Source organism: Solanum stenotomum, chromosome 9 (assembly GCF_019186545.1).
Source record: "Solanum stenotomum isolate F172 chromosome 9, ASM1918654v1, whole genome shotgun sequence".
Taxonomy (NCBI): domain Eukaryota; kingdom Viridiplantae; phylum Streptophyta; class Magnoliopsida; order Solanales; family Solanaceae; genus Solanum; species Solanum stenotomum.
The window spans coordinates 22287123-22298951 of NC_064290.1; positions in this window are offsets into that span (position 1 = coordinate 22287123).

The window sequence follows — 11829 nt, forward strand, 5'->3', positions numbered from 1 at the left end:
TCGTCAATTTTAGCATTTATAAACTTGATAATTGTAGAGCTTGTTGTTTCGTCTATTTTATGTTTTTGCGTATTCTATCTATTTACTCTATAATATAAATTAGGGTTGTCAATTTTTTATATTTACGGGCATTTCGGTAACTGTTAGTTTATGATTTTTGGTTTAGGATTTGGTGTTTAGTGGTTTAGATCTCACTGAATATAAATTTAAACAGAATTGTTGGTTTTATATGGGGTATCCATTTGTTTTTAATGTAATTTTTGTCCCCTAATGAAATGACACAATGTGAATATTATAATGTTACTGAGACTTTTTTTCTTTTTCATGGTTTGTGGTCCTTGAATCTGTTACTATTGTGTGGTCACATAAGCTAACATGATTTGAAGTCAAACTTAGAGTCTTTCAAGGTTGCGACCCATATCCGATGGCATTTTTGAAGAGTCCAAGCAACATAGATGATCACTATACCAAACCATTTACTTCATACACAACGTTAACAATAATATGCTATATACATGCCTCTTTTTTGTTTTGTTTTGCAGGATATTAAAGATGACCTTGGTGGACATAATCTTCAATTATGGTGGAGAGTGGATTAAAAACCCAAATGTCATGCATTCAAAGATATTAATCGATGCTTGGACAGGTTATGATCCTGACATCCTCTCCTTTATTGATATTGTAAATGAGTACAACAGTAAGTTTGGATATTTAGGTGTTCAATAACTTATTGTTACCGTTCCCTCTAGTAACTATTATGAGATAGATAATGATGATGGTATAAGAAAGTTACTGTACTTAGTGTTTGAATTATTTAAGGTCCTTAGCATATATGTTGTAGATGAAGGTGAGGAATTAATCGAAGTTCATAATATTTCTCAACATTCTGAGTCATATGTTGCGACAATTGAAGTTGGAACTGACGGTGAGAGTTATAATGAGAGTGATGATAATCATGTTGAGGTAGAGTATGACTTTGAAGACTTGAATAGGATTGCCTTTCAAAAAAATAGGATCATCGATGAAACGTTGCTAGATTATAAGGAGTTATGCATAGGTATGAGCTTCAGGGATATACCCGAAGCTAGATTATGCATTAACTTGTATGCTCTTGTAAATAAAAGAAACTTGAAGCAGTTGAAAAGTCATCCATCAAGGTTGAGTTATGCGTGTTTTGCGGGATGTCATTTTTCATTACATATTTCTGGAGATAAAGACATTCCAGGGGTTAGAATAAAAACCCTGAAAAATACGCATGATTGTAACGAAGCATTTGACAATGGAAGGGTTGATCATCTTACAATAGCATAGTATTTCAAGTATAAATTTCAAAATAACCCAAAGTACAGGATCAAGGAAATGGAGAATGATTTAAAAGAAATATTTGATGTAAATGTTAGTCATGGTAAGTGCAAGCGAGCTAAGCGATTAATTTTGGAAAAAATTGAAGGAAGCTTTACAGATGATTATAGTAGACTTGAGGCTTATGCAAATGAGCTAAGGTCTAGTAATCTAGGAAGTGATGTGATTATAAATATATCGAAGGATGAACTTGCCAATGGAAAGCGAAGATTCTTGAGGATGTTCATTTGCTTTCACGCTCTTAAAATGGGTATTAAGGATGGGTTAAGACCCTTTATTGGCTTGGATGGAACCCTTTTATAACAAAAAGGCAAGGGCCAATTGTTAAATGTTGTTGGTCAAGATTGTCAGTCCCATAGTTACCTTATTGCTTGGGCAGTTGTTGACAAAGAAACAAAAATAACATGGAACTGGTTTTTAGGCCATTTTAAAAAGTCATTATATCTCAAGGAGGTGGGTGAATGAATACCCTTCATTTCATACATGCAGAAGGTAAAATATCTGAATCATGTTTTTCTAGCTAATTATTTTTTACATTAACTTTTAAGTTCATTTCTAAAGCTCCAATCGCTGTCCAGTTCTTTCATTTTACTTCTGTCCAAAACTTGAAACTGAAGAATTGTCGAGTTCTTATATTACAATTCTAGTCAGACGTAAAATGAAAGCACTAGACAAGTCTTTCATTCTAGTTCTGAACATTACTAAAATGAAAAATTAGAAATTCATTCTTTTTATTTCTTTTACCATACATGGATTACTTCAAGCAATGCATGATATGTTTCCTGAATTACATCACAAATTTTGTACAAAGCATGTTGAAGAAAACTTATGCAAAATATGGCGATCAGAGGAACTGCAGAAGGTATTTTGGTGGTGTTCATAGACGACATATGAGGATGATATCAAACACAAACTCAATATGATTGGTTCTTTAGATAAAACAGCAGCTGAGGATTTACTGAAATATCCTCTCAATGCGTGGTGTAGAGCCTATTTTGACCCCCTGTTCAAGAACTATGAATTGGTCAACAATTTCACAGAATCAGTGAATAATTGGATTCTAGAAGATAGAGGCAAACCAATCAACAAAATGCTTGAAGAAATAAGAACTAAAGTCATGAATCAATTGAGAAAAAGGGAAGATGAAGTGAGATTTTGGGTTATTGTGCTTAACCCAAAGATTATGCAATTGTTCAATGAGTACATGAAAATTGCTAAAAAAATGTAAGGTTAAATTCAGTGGTGATTATGGATATGAGATCACAGAAGGTTGTGATAGGCATACTGTAAATATGTTTTCGAATAGATGCACATGTAGGCCATGGGATGTAAATGGAATTCCATGCCCACAGGCAATTTCTGCAATGTTGTAAAACAAGTTGGGCCCTTTGAGGGAAATGAGTTGGTGGTATAGCAAAGAGGCGTTCCTACTTACCTATACGCACAAATTGCAACCTGTTAGAAGTGAATTTTTTTGGAAGGTGGATCCACATCAAGCAACGGAACCACCTGACCTAGTGATGATGGTTAGCAGACCCAAAACCAAACGAGTAAGAAAAAATTATGAGGCAATTAAGAGGCAAGGCAAGTAGGCAAGTTCAAGAAAGGGAAGAGTTATGACATGTAACAATTGCGGAGAGCTGAACCACAACAGTAAAGGATGTAAAAAGTAAAATATCTTCAATGCTAATAGCAACTTACTTTTTTCCTAAAGTTTGATTTCTAACTTGTATTTTTTACTTACAATAGCTTGTCAATACAAGGCCAATGAAAAGAACCAGGAAATTATTTGATGAAGCTGAAGAGTTAAACCTAAAAGTACCCCAATCCATCCAAGCATGCCAAATTGTGAACTTCATGTCTACACCAATAGTGATGCATCATGCACCATAGTTTTCAGGTCTAATATCAAGCATTCCAAGTCAGACGCCACATTTTGAGTTATCTGAAACTTCAAAGCAAAAATCAAGCAACCCAAATGCTATGAGGACTCACCAAATCTTCAACTCCTTGCACTTCTATAAACCTATCCTCAAGAATGGAACTCAATATCGCCAAACCCCACATTTGATAAGAATGTAGGCAAGAGTATGCGTTCGTACAAAATCTACTAAATATGTTAGCTAGCATAATATCATAAGAGCATAACATAATGGTTAGCCAACATAAGACATAAGCTTAAGAGGCAATAACATAATCATAAGCATAATCTCCAACATAAGCATAAGTCAACATAAGACATAATCTAATGAGATAGGAAATACCACATATTCATAAGCATAGTCCATACTCAAATCCTCTTAACCTAGGAGAAACTTCATAAGTATTATTCAAGTTTTACTTTGTGCAATGCATAGATGACCACATAATCCCACCTAGGCTAAGTACCACTTTTAGGCCATCATACCTCTTTATCATATTTTATCTCATCCTTTAGCTTACTTCTCATAGACAAGGGAATCTCTCACCTTTAGTCAATCATATCATGGAAGGAAACTATAGCAAAAATCTATCTAACATACACCATACAAGAGAAACATTTCTTAGGTAGCCTTAAGTCATCACGCATATTGATCATCTCTTGATCTCATATTTAGCTCATCATAAAGGACAAGGGAACATCCACTTTTAGTCACACATTTATTGGAAGGGCCTTTCAAGCTATAATCCAAACTAAGCACATAGCATAAGCATAAGTCATAAACATAGGTCATCATATCATCAAAGGAAAATATCATAACTACCCTCAAAGAAAACTTGTGGCATGCATGAATAAGATCCCATAATCTCATCCATTCTAAGTAAAGATTCTTGAGTAACCATGATTCATAATTGATAGTCTTGTTGTGATAGTGGGAGTTAGCCTTAATGGACATAGACCATGTGAGTCTAACAAGGAATCCAGTGTTACCCACATCGAAAATGGTTGTCCTACTTGCCTAAGGTAAGACTATCATCATATTAGCTTTTAGGTGGATCCACTTGCTAAAGACCTATGGGGGCACATAGTTGATGGGATAAGGAGATTGTTACTAGAAACTAGACCTTTCTAACCGAAAAGTTTCCATGTCAAGAGATTGCTTCAAGGAACACGGCTTTTCTCACTGAAAGATTCCTCCTAGAAACCCAAACTTTCTCACATCAATATCTACTCGGTGCCAAGCATAATTCCCATGGGGTACTTATTAAGTCATAACTTGTTTCATTCGAATAGCTCATTAGATCATGCGTTATAATACCCTTTCACCGTCCATATCTACATATAACATTACATTCAAGTAGCTGAGAATTGCCTTTCAACCTTAGATTAATCATCATGTGAGAAAACCTTTCACATTATGTTCATTATGTGTTCATGAGAATAGCCTTTCAATTAACACAACGGCATCATTATAATCATGAATACTTCATTTATAGTCATACATAAGGGTGTGTATGAAAATAGCCTTTCAACAACACCACAATTACACATGGTCATAATCACTTTACTCTCAAAGTGTTCTTAAAGCATATACATAAACTTCATAAAACATGCATAATATCATATATTGCCCTTTCAAAGGTCAAAGCTCATATCAAATCAACACCTCTAGGATGACTACATTAGACATGGATATAATCATAATTCAAGTGGTTCAATTACTAGAAGTATAATCTCATACTTCATTTCCTTTAGGTTCGAAACTTACTTCAATCATCACACTTTGGGTTCAAGAACTAGACATGGAAATCATCCTATCTCATGTGATTCTCTCACTTCATACATTCAAACATTCATGAGGTATATTAGGTAGGTAAAGGTCTTCCACCGTAGTTCTAATCATTAATCTTCTATTCTCAAATAAACTTTTCTCTCAAGCCTTAACATACATAATTCATCATGTTAACTTTACCTTCAAAACCCTAGAAGTCAACATTCATGACTACAAGACTTACTCTAAAAGCTTTACTTCTTGATATCATCATTCATATCTTGATCACAAGATAATCTAGTCACAAGCTTCATCTTTAAACAATTCTAGTCTTAATTCATCATAAAGGCTCAATCTCATTCATTACTAGTCAAGATCCATCATATAATCTTTAATCTAATTCAATTCATGTTTACATACTTCTATTCTTGATTAATTGCTATATATGTCATCAATTCTAGAAGATCACTTATCAACCCTCAATTTCACTTCACAAGGCATAAGCCCACATTCTTCAATTTCATCAATTAGACTAGGCTTAACCAAGGAAAATATGTAATATCATTAATATTTCATGATTCAATGTTAAATAAATCATAAACAAGAACTATCCACTCAATTGGAATCATACTCAACTAAACCCATAATTTTGGAAGGAACCCTAACTTGAATTGGGGATTTAATCTTCACAATTGGAGGAATTCTAGGAGACTCCATGGATGGAAGAATTGGTGGATGAATAAGCTAACATACCCTGATTATAACTCCCTCACAAAAGCTTGCAACAATAGAGGAATTTGACCTAGCCTTCCCTTCTTCTTCTTCTTCTTCTTCACTTTCTAGAGAAAGAATTTCTTGGAGGGAATTGGGTTCTTTGGTGAATTGAAAATAATGATTTATATCAGTGTATTTAGGGGTCTAGTATCTTTATATAGGTGGCCTAATTACTAATAAAATGACCCCACTTAATAACTAATTAGTTCTAGAACCTTCTCTAACCCCTAACTTAAACAACTTAAGACCATCATTGACCCAACACACCAGACCCCGACCTACAGACCGTGCGTGGGTCCACGGGCCATTCTGGTCCTCCGTGGGTGGAGGTAATGGAGCTTGGTTGGCAGGACTTGACCCATGAACCTCCCCACGGGGTGTGGGTGGACCCATGGGGCGTGAGTCCCCATCATGGGTCACTCACTGCCTTGGGACAGATTTTAGGGGCAGTTTTAGGGTCCTCCTCAAGGACCCTTGGTTGTTCCTTGGGGAGCCGTACCTTTACGTTTAACCCCTAAACCCTTCACTCTAAAATACGGGAGGTCATTTCTACAACTTTAACCCTCACGTCAAGCTCCAGAACCCTTACGTAAGGATCTAGTTTAACTTACTAGTTTCTAGGTGTTACAATTGATTTACTCTTTTTGTTGTCTAATTCATACTAGATGACACTTAGTCTTACAGTCTAATATGTATCTCGTGTTGCTGGTGTTGTAATTAGTTAGGTGGTTATGTGGATTGTTTTCTTTTTTATTATACTCTTCAATTTTCATGTAATTTTTTTGGCTTGTGTCAAACAAAATACAAGTAGTTGTGGTTTATTCAAGTAAAATAATTGTCTAAACATAGTAAGAAGTTCCACATTACAGAGCTCTATAATGTTGAAGTAGTTGTTTGCATGGTTTTTTACTAATTTCATGGCGGTTGCGGTCTCTGCACTCTACTCATATTACAAGCTATGCAGAAGGATCATATGGTGATGAACTAGGAATTGAACGTGCAACATTTAACTCCAGAATTGACAAAGCAAGCAAAGTGTAAAATGCGACAACTTCTTCTCCATTTTTAGTTTCCCTCAAGAAGTTTTGATCCACTTGAAGCATCACATGTAGCAATTGGATGTCGTATACCAACTATCCTCGACAACACTAATGGTCTAGTAGAAGTTGATAACAATATCGTTTCTTAGATGATGAAATATCAATGATAATACATTTATATGGCTATAGAGTTCTCTAACCTAATATCTGAAACTTCTTGCAAGATTAAGTATGAATTTAGTCGAGTAAAAGAATCTCATATTATTTAAGTAGTTTAACAGCAACATGTTCTGCAATAGCCATAATGGAAGTTTGAATTCTGATGTCAAAGGAAGTGCTCGTCTAAACTTGCACGGGAGTCATTTATCTTTGTTACTCATAACATCTAATTAATGTTTCTCGGTAATTGGAAATAGCTTTGAAAAGGACTGGACTTTTTTGAAAAGATTATTGCTGAGCAACTTTATCCTGATACATATAGAGAACTGCATTGATTTTTCTCCAACATGCACTGTTCAAAAGTGAGGCAGTTGTATGATAATGGACCAATGGTGCTCACTGAATAAACCAGACAAATCTGGTTGATAGCTGGTGTTGTTGTTCTTATCTAAGATCGATTGCAATATATTGGGAGTTAGCTACTGGGCTAGCTATTCTATAACCATATTAAACTAAGTGTCTGTTGTAAGTTGTTCAGTCCTTTCGTCTAAATTTTAATTGGCTAATGTACTAGATGTTATCTCCGATATTCAGATTAGCAAACCATAAATCCAACACTAGCATCTTCATTTTGGGCTCTCACAAAATTTTGTCATAGGCGCAAAGAGTGAAGCAGTTGACAATCTTTTTATAAGAAACATATTATGGCACCTTAGTATCCTGATGCATCCTTTTGCACGAATCTTCAAGAACAGAATTTTGGATACATTTTGCAGTAAAACTCCTAATGGTACCATTTCCAGGAATATGATATTAAGAACTCTCAAGAATCCAGCCCATGATAGTCCTGTAGCTCGTTGCATCTTATACAACATGACAACAACTAGCTGATTTCAAAGAGCATGTGTGAATTTGCAGAATGCTATAAGGAGTTCTGAATTTCTAATTGTTTTTGGCTTAATACAAATGTTATTTTATGGAAGCCTAAGTTGTTGTGTGTGTCACTTAAAACTCAAATAGTGATATTAAGAAGAGCATCAAAATTCAAACTTCTCATTCACGCTTACTCGGTAACTATAGAAGTAAAATTAAAGTGACAAACAAAGAAACCCGATCGATTAGCAGAATCAAGACATGAATGACTCTTCTCTCTATATCGAAGCCTTCAATCTAAGTTGTCTCTATCAATTTTTTTCGCGCACTACTTGACATGCTTATTTCCACACAAACACCATTTAATACAATCATGCAGAACCCCAAACAGAGGAGCAAATGAGTTATGCTATGGAGTACTGATAGCATATGCAATACATCGGCATGTTCTTTTATCTGTGTCCAAGTGATTAGTATTAGCTACTGATAATTAAAAATCCACAAAAGAATAAATAGGTTTGAATTCATCTCATTTCAAACTTCAGTCACCATGAGAACTATTGTCGAGCAGAAGACACCATTTATTCCTTCTTTCCTATGCCATCAGACATGTCGTAGACCCTCTCCCAATCATTAACAAAGAAGCTGGAATGACCGCTAAGGTGATCTTGTCAAAACGACCTATCAAGTATGTGTGCTGGTGGACACTTTGGTAAAACTTTTGCTTCTCAACAAGCTTTTCTCTAGGATAAAAAGTGCTTCTTCTGAGATCTTGTAAACCTATGGAGAGATAGTCGAAGGTCATTGTCTCTGTATTATCATGTTTTAATGGCTAAATTAATGTGAAAGGATGGGTATTTGAATCGGGTTAATGGGTCTTTATTTTGGTTGGTTCGAACTTTACTAAATGGGTCGGATAGAATACTAAAAAGAAAGTAAAATATTAATTATAATAAAATATATACACATGGAGCCATGTAGGCGCCACGTAGACTATTAAAAATTGTAACACAATACTTAACTGTAAAATGGAAAATATGTACCTAAAGTTGGATGGTAAGGCCAAATATATCAAAAAAGTATGACGAAGGGTAAATATGAACGTTTTCTAAGAGTTCAAGGGAAAATATGACCCTTTTCCGTAAAATAAATTATAGGGACTTAGAGTAGGCTAATAATGACATAGTTTAGGAGTAAGCGGGTAGGAAAATACTTAAATAACTCTACCTTAAAATAATTGGAGGACTTCTACTGATTGGCCTACGAATCGTAAAAACTTCTACTAATCGTCCTATCCAATCGTATAATACATTACTGGGACCAACAGATCTGAATAAATTCCATGAGCCATTTCTTCTAATCATCAAACTATCTACCAATCATTGAAACTTCTTACATATTATAGAAACTGTCTACAAATTGTCAAAGTTTCCACAAATTGTAGACCACTTATGTAGGCACAAAATTACAAAAAATCTCATCCACGAGTCACTATTATTAATAATAGAAACTTTATACTAATCGTAAAAACTTTCTACTAATTGTCAAACTTTCTACTATTAGTCTTGTTCATCCATATACCCTTCATCTAGTACTTCACATTCTCCAAAATCACAACTCAACTTCTACGACACCCTTCTATGGACCGTAGGACTTCCTACGAACCATAGAGTGCCTTCTTTTAAACTTTGCACAACCAACCTTTTTCTTAAAATTTCCTTCCAACCCATCATATCAATTTCTAAGGTGTTACCGTATCTCCCCCTAGGGAACATTCATCCTCAAATGGGACTCAAGCTATCATAAATAGAGTAGAGATATCTAACAACCCAAAATGAATGCAATGTACATCAAAATGCACATCATCAAAGAGTAATCAACCACAAGAGAAAACAGAAACATGAACATACATGCATATGAAAGTGTGAGTAGGACTAAACCTCATTAATCTGAAAGGATGAACTATTAGGAACCACATACCTCAAGCTAGAATAGGAGTAGTGGGAAAAAGATGAGTATACTTGGACATCATATCAACTTCGGCCTCCCAAGTAGCACCTACAACTAAGTCATTCCTCCAAAGAACCTTCACGGAGGAAACTTCTTTATTTCTCAACTTCTGAACGTATTGATCGAAGATTTCGACCACAACTTATTCATATGAAAGTTTTTATTGAACTCACAAACATTCAAATGGTACAATAGACGTCGGATCACTAATACACTTTTTGAACAATGAGATATGGAACACCAGATACATCAATTCAAAATCGGAAGGTAACTCTAATCATAGCCCACTTTGCCAATACACCTTAAATTCTGATAGGGTCCCATATAACATGGACTAAGCTTTCCTTTTTCTCAAATCTCATCACACCCTTCATAGGTGAGATTATCAAGTATGCTCAATCATTAACATCGAATTCAAGCTCTCTTCTACTAACATCATCATATGACTTTTGTCAACTTTAGGCCATTTCCATCTTTCTCGAATAAGTCAAACCTTCTCATATCTTCATACACAAACTCGAACCCTATCAAATTGACTTCACAAACTTCAAACAAACCGATAGGAGACCTACACCTCCTAGCGTAGTCAATCACATAATCTCTCAACATATCTTCTAAAGTTAGAATAGTATGCTCGGTTTGATCATCAGTCTAAGAATGAAAAGACGTACTTACCTTCACTTGAGTACCAAGACCTTTTTGAATCGACCTCCAAAACTGAGTACCACAATCTAAGATAATGGATAAAGGCATCCCATACAACCTCACAATTTATTGAATAGAAAGCTTAGCATACTCATCAGTTGAACATGAAGTCTTCACTAAAAGAAAATGAGTCGACTTCTTCATTCGGTCTAAAATAACCCAAGTCAACGAGTTTGAGGTAAACCCATAATGAAGTCCATATTCAAGTCTTTCCACTTCTAAGTATGAATGCTAATGTCTTGAGCCAAATCATCAAGATTTTTATGCTTAACTTTCACTTGTTGATAATTAGGATACTTTGCTACAAATTCCATGTCTAAAAGCTTGTAAGTTGATTTCTAAGATTTGTATCTATCATATTGCGAGGGTCAATGATCTTGAGTCCGAGATTCCTCCTTTGGAGTCGGTCCCCGTAGTGAAGGATTTTCCAGAAGTTTTTCCCAATGACTTACTTGGGATTCCTCCTGAACGGGAAATAGATTTCGGCATAAATTTATTGCCAGATACACAACCCATTTCAGTCCCTCCTTACTGGATGGCCCCGACGGAGTTGAAGGAATTAAAAGCTCAACTCAAAGATTTATTGGATAAGGGTTTCATCCAACCTAGTATATCTCCTTGGGGTGCACCGGTGTTTTTTGTGAAGAAGAAGGATGGATCTCTTCGTATTTGTATTCATTACCGAAAATTAAATAAGGTGACCATTAAGAACAAGTATCCACTCCATAGGATTGATGACTTATTTGATCAACTTCAAGGAGCGAGTTACTTTTCAAAAATTGATTTGAGGTCAGGTTTTCACCAACTTAGGGTGAGAGGTGTTGATGTTCCAAAAACAACCTTCCAAACAAGATATGGTCATTTTGAGTTCTTAGTGATGTCCTTTGGTCTTACAAATTCCCCGACGGCGTTTATGGACCTTATGAATCGTGTGTTTAGAAATTATCTATACTCATTTATTATTCTCTTTATTGATGACATCTTGATATACTCTAAAAGTGTGGATGATCAGATGAATCATTTGAGGATAGTATTGCAAGTCCTCAAAGATCACCAACTCTATGCTAAGTTTAGCAAGTGCAAGTTTTTGATAAGATCGGTTACTTTTCTTGGTGACATTCTTTCTAGTGAGGGTACAGTAGTTGATCCATAGAATACCGATGTGGTCAAAAGTTGGCCTAAACCTTTGAGTCCTTCCGACATCCGAAGCTTTT